Source organism: Solanum lycopersicum, chromosome 10 (assembly GCF_036512215.1).
Source record: "Solanum lycopersicum chromosome 10, SLM_r2.1".
NCBI lineage: Eukaryota > Viridiplantae > Streptophyta > Magnoliopsida > Solanales > Solanaceae > Solanum > Solanum lycopersicum.
In genome coordinates, this window is record NC_090809.1 from 55,651,357 (window position 1) to 55,657,735 (window position 6,379).

Here is a 6,379-nt window from a genome sequence, read left to right on the forward strand (position 1 = left end):
GAAGGCACATAATGTTCTAGGGCTTGTAGGTTCTTACCTTGAAACCCACTTTAGACACTCCGTTGAGAGTTTGAGCGTGACTAAGAGATGGAGAAGTCCACTTACGGTGTACGTGCTGGTCTTGGACCAATGAGTAGTGCATTATGAGAAAAACCAATATATAAGCTTCGTATCTTATTCACTGAGAATTTCTTCTCAGGTCTTATCTCCTCATTAAGTGGTTGCACAACTATGCTTGGGTTTGGCAGGATGATTTGTTAGATCTTATGTTTCCATGTTCTTTTTGTTTCAATGACATGTTTCTTTCAGTTGGATCTGTAACCTCGTTTTGTGGCTGTTTTGATGACATTATGTCTGTTTTCCCTACTACGTTCAGCCTGTAAAAGTTGATGGTTGAAGGTACCTGCTATACATTTATCTCATAGTGTCAATATTCTTTCTTGTTCAACTCTTTGAGAGCAACCTGAACTTTTTTAAGCTTCTGCCACAGTTTCATCATTGCAGTCCATGTACCAGGACTCTTCCGAGCTCCTTCAACTAAAGTAAGAAAGTTTGGATGGCCTATCATATAATAAAGAACCTGAACACTTTCCCTCCCCTAGCAAGTCCTTCTATTGAAACAGTCATTGGGGAGTGGTCGGAAAAGAGTGGGTCCAAAATATGAGTTTCCAAACACCATTTACCACGGATCTGTCTATCCTACTATAGACATGTCGATGGTCCAAGTAAATGACCTACCTACACTTCGCAAGAATGTCAGTCATGACGTTGGTGATCCTTTTGTAGCATTTACCCACTCTCCCTAAATTGCTTGCATTATCTCCTCCGGTGGTTGTAGTATTAGTTTGGTCCTGCAATCGTTTTTATACATTGCGATCTCCCCTGGCTGACATTTGACTCTCTTTTGGCCTATGATGCTTCCAGACCTGTTGTAAAGGCTTTTTAACCTCTACTTTCTTCTTCATAGGTTCATCAGGAAACACTTAATAGAGGTTTCCAATCAAATCCTATCTCCTTCTTAAATATATTTCGATTAGCCTCCTGTACCTTTGCATGTCTTGGTGACTTCAATTAGAAATCTAGCATAGGAGATTGGATTGATTGTCGAGGTGCACTCATCTACATAGATTGGTCTACCCATGGTACTACCATTCGACTCAATGAATCCTTCCCCCAACAGCTCAACGGCAAAAAATTGGGAAGTCAAATCCATAGAGGAATGGTGCGCAGTACCTCTTCATTGAAGTTGAATTCAGGGCTCCATCCTTTTACAATGACAGCTCGGTTATTCAACATATATGGATCCATATACATCATAACATCACCCTCTTCCATACTAGCAAATTTTACTAGCAAGTGAAGTAGCCATCATTGTGGTAGTACACATCTCTGGTTTGGTTGTTATTTTGCCTTAGCTATCAGGAATCTACGAACAGACCCTATCCATGGAGATTCACCTACAACATAAAGTACCACTGACCCATTTTCCAGTGACACAGTTAATGTGCGCCAAGGGAAGGCAACTCTAGATAGAGAAAAAACTAAAACAAATAACGGTTGCCGCTAAACATACGTGTCAACTAAAACCACCACTAAAACAAATAACAGTCGTCGCTAAAGGTTAGTATCAGTGGCAATTCAAACCGCCGCTAAACGTCACTTTTAGTGGCAACTGAAACTGTCACTAAAACCAATAACAATCGCCGCTAAAGGTAAGTTTTAGTAGCAACTAAAACCTCCCCCAAGTCAACTAAAAGTCGCCGCTAAATGTAAGTATTCATGGCAACTAAAACCTCCACTAAATAAAATATAAGTATTCTTGACAACTAAAACTGCCACAAAATCAAATAAAAGTCACCGCTAAAGGTCAGTTTTAGTGTCAATTTAAACCGCCACTAAAATAAATAATGGTCGCCACTAAAGGTAAGTATCACTAACAACTAAAACCGACGCTAAATCAAATAAAAGTTGCCGCTAAAAGTCAGTTTCAGTCAGAGGCGGAGTCAGGATTTGGAGGTCGGGGGTGTCAAGACATTCAAGTAAAGATAAAGGATCGGTTGCTTTAATTTTGGATTACAATTTGAGTTTTTGATTTATTTTTTTGATAAGTAAATCGATCAAATATGCATGTTAGTAATATTTTTTTATAGATATTTTGTGATTAGAGATAACTAAAAAATTTAATTTTTATTTCCTTTTCGAAATTAGGTGTGTCTTATTTGCTGAAACTTTGAGGAAAAAAAGATTTTTCACATTAAAATTTGAGTTTGTATAAATCATCTAATAGTATCAACATAATATATTCATCTTTCATTGACTTTATGTATTGTTGGAGATACATAGTAGGAATAGAATAAAATTGTATCTTAAGCGTAGTCATCTTACTTAGGATGAACGTCGGTGATGATCGAAAGAACCTTTAAATTAAAAAAATCTAACTATAATATTCATCATTTTGAAAACTTATGTTTATTTTAAAAACTACCATTTAAATATATTCTTAATAATATTTATTTGATGCTCATAATTCAATACTCACTAATTAATTTTAAAAAAACATGTTACACACATATCAAGAACTTAATAATTAGTACAAGAGGAAGTAAAAAAAAACTAAAAATTAATCATGGAAAGGGTCAATTTGAATTAATAAAGAATAGTAAATAAATTAGAATAAATGGAGAAAAAGAAAATTAGTACAAGAGGAAATAAAAAAAACTAAAGATTAATTATGGAAAGGGGTCAATTTGGATTAATAAAGAATAGTAAATAAATAAGAATAATTGGAGAAAAAGAAAAGAAAAGCAAAAAAAGAACAACAAAACAGTAGATGTTGTTGGTGTGGTTCAAACTGTTGTTGTGTAAGATGGCAAACCCTTTCTTTGCCACTTGAATTGTTTTGCTTTCAAGTTATTGGGTGGCAAAGGTAATATTTATTCAATTATAATACATATATATACATATATATATATATGCCGTTGCACCCCCACCTCTAAACGTAGATCTGCCCCTGGTTTTAGTAGCAACTTAAACCGTAGTAAAACCATTATCTTTTGCCGCTAAAGGTAAGTTTTAGTAGCAACTAAAATCGCTAGTAAAACAAATTACTGTTGCCGCTAAAGATAAGTATTTGTTACAACGAAACCGCCACTAAATAAAATAAAGGTTAGTATTCATGGCAACTAAAACTGCCATTAATTCAAATAAGTCGCCGTTAAAGAAATGTTTTAGCGGCAACTCAAACCGCCACTAAATAATAAAAGTAACCGCTAAAGATAAGTATTCATGAAAAATGAAACCGCCACTAAACTACATTTGAATAGTATGGTCCATTACCATTCAAAACTAAAAGTTTGAATGTGAAGAATCCTTCCCTGTTATGTGTAAATACTTTCAGAATTAAACTTTGAAATTGCATTTTAAGAACCAATTTTACAAAGATTAATGTTATCATAGGAAAAGGTAATTATATAATCAAATTTTAACATGAGAAGAAAAGAGAGTGAAAAACTACAAAATAAAGGATAACAAAAAATACATGATTGTATCATCTATTTTATGTTTTTCTTTCATAGTATATTTTTTTAATTATTTAGTGAATAAAATATAAAAGGTAGAACTACTACTTTAATTTTAACATTTTCTATTTTATAACTCAACTTTTTAATATATAAAAATTAATAATAATAAGGGACAAACGTGAATGTTCTCATAAATTAGTATATAAACAAAGAAGAAAGAAAATCATACGCCAAATAGAGAAAATGGAGAAAGAAAAAAGGAAAAATAAAGCAAACCATGACAATATTTTGGACAAGAGGCATTTGTCAGATTGTTGGATTAGGATTGAAGTGTCTTTTATTTAACTAGTTTTTGGAAATGTGCTAGGCTCGTTTATCTCTTATCATTTCCATAAAATTTGTACATGCCTAATTTTATATTTTCAAATTTCATAATTTCAAAGATTGTTATTCTTATAAAATTTGTAACATGCCAAATTTAATGTATTATTCTACTAAGTGTGCTTTATCAAACACAACAGTATAAATCTAATTTTAACAAAATTTTAGTTATTACTCTCACTATTTTTTTAGTTGTTATATTACGCTTTTTGAGAGTCAACTGGACTAATTTTTTAAGCTAATTTAAAGTGCACTAATTTGATATTTTGAAATAAGAATTTATATATTCAAAACTATACAAAACGTACTATAAATTGCAATTTTTTCATATCAATATAAAGGAAAAATACATATGAAAATGTTAGTTAAAGTTTATATTGTTTGACTATTTAAGAGAAAATAGTAACAACTGCAAAAGAACGAAGGGAGTAGTTCATGAAATAGCAAATGTTGAACTATGTAAAACTAATCAAGATAATATAGCATCTAACATTATCGGAGTTGCTGACATAGAATTAGCATTGATACTTATAATATTAAAAATATAATTAAAACATCAATAAAGGACTAACTTGATTTTTACCAATCCAAAAAGGCACAAGTAAATAAATAACGATGCACAATATTCGAAGAAACTATGTTATTCTCATGTATACATGTCCAGTTGTTGGATTTTAAAAAGGTGTGAATGGAAAATGAAGAGTTGCGACTTCTATGAAGAGTTGTGACTTTTATGAAAAGTTGCGACTTTTATGAAAAGTTGTGACTTTTATGGAAAGTTAAGACTTTTATGAAAGGTGACGACCTTTCTGAAAGATTATGACTTTTCCAAAGGTTTGTGACATTTCCGATAAGACACAATAAGAACCTTTTCGCACTATCCTTTGTTTTCTATAAATAGAGGATTTCCTCTCATTTTAAATAAAATTTATGGACTTCTTCTTCAACTACTAAATCTAGCATTCTAAGTGTACTTTACTGCCGTTGAGTGGTTCGCTGACACCGGAGTTTTTGGTATCTATACTCTGGTGATTGAGATCATTTTACCCTGGGAGGTCATATTCCAAATCAAACCTCGGATACTAGAGGGGAATAATTTCCTTAAGGGGACACTGTGAATTCAGTGGACTTGATCTTTTTCCTATTAAAATTTTTTCCAGATTCTGGTACGTGTTATACAAACTTTAGATTTGTGAATTAATTTCAGTTCTTCTATTCTTTTGTTCTTCACTAGTTTATTAAACTTGGTAACTTCGTGTTTCTGCAAAGTTTGTTGGAATCAGTAAGATTCTTTAGACACATATTAACAACAATTCTTCTTTAAGAAAAATATTTCGTATATTTTTTTTAAAATCTGTTTCTGATTCTAGTTTCGCTACTAGTTTTAATTTTCTAGTTGTGAAAATGTTCTTAAACTTTGTTTTATTACAAAGATGTTCAAAGTTTTGTTCTAAGTATGTTTGGAATACAAGATGAACAACAATCTTAAGGAAATTATTGTGTTGTTAGTATTTTTTGGTATTCTACTGATTGAGAGAATCTGATCATGGAAGTAGAAGATATATGCATTACTTCTCCATAATTCGTTGCTTTGTTTTAGCAAAGTCGAAGTGAGAATGTAACCAAAAAAAATTTATGGTATTCCGTTTAAACATGTAACCTTCTTATTAAATTATCTAAGGAGGAAAATAGTTTCTAAGAGTAATCATCTTTGATTTTTTATATTTTCTTATTATGTGTATCTTTGGAAAAAGATTTGCAAACCATATGTTGTGGAATGAATTTTACTTCGCAGATATTGTTACTTTTAAAATTCTTTAGTTTGCAAAAATGAGAGATGCATATTTTTGTTTGATAAAATAGTATGTCAAAATGTTATAGTTGGAAGACTATTTGAAAAGAAAAACATTTCTATGTGATAAAGAATATGTATTATTCTGTTTGGAGAAAAAAAAGACTTTTTGTAGTTTTGTACTCCATGAGAAATGTTAGTGTGTATGATTTTTGTAGACTAAAAACTTTTGTGATTTTATACTCTGGATAAATTGCACTATGCAATTGGTTTGAAGAATATGAAAACTTCACATAATAAGTCAGTGTTGTACTTTTGATTTTCTATAAACTTCAATGTAATATAGAAATAAATTGTACAATTTTTTTTCCTTATTTTTAGTATTCAAACTAAGTGGTATGTCTATTTATGATAAGGGAAAAATACCAGTGACTTAGAATTTGTGATTTTGTGTCTCTATGGAATGAATTTTGACATTGTGTAAACATTGTCAAAGAGAATTGCAGCACTATAATTCTTTCGTAGAATAATGTTTCCAACATTAAAATATGTGGAAAAACTATTTTCAAATACTTGAAAAATATTTTTGAGATCACATTTGAAATGTGGGGGTTATTTGCTTATGATTAGACTTGGTGTCTAATTTAACTTTGGAGCAAAAGATATGGAAATTAATGATACTTTT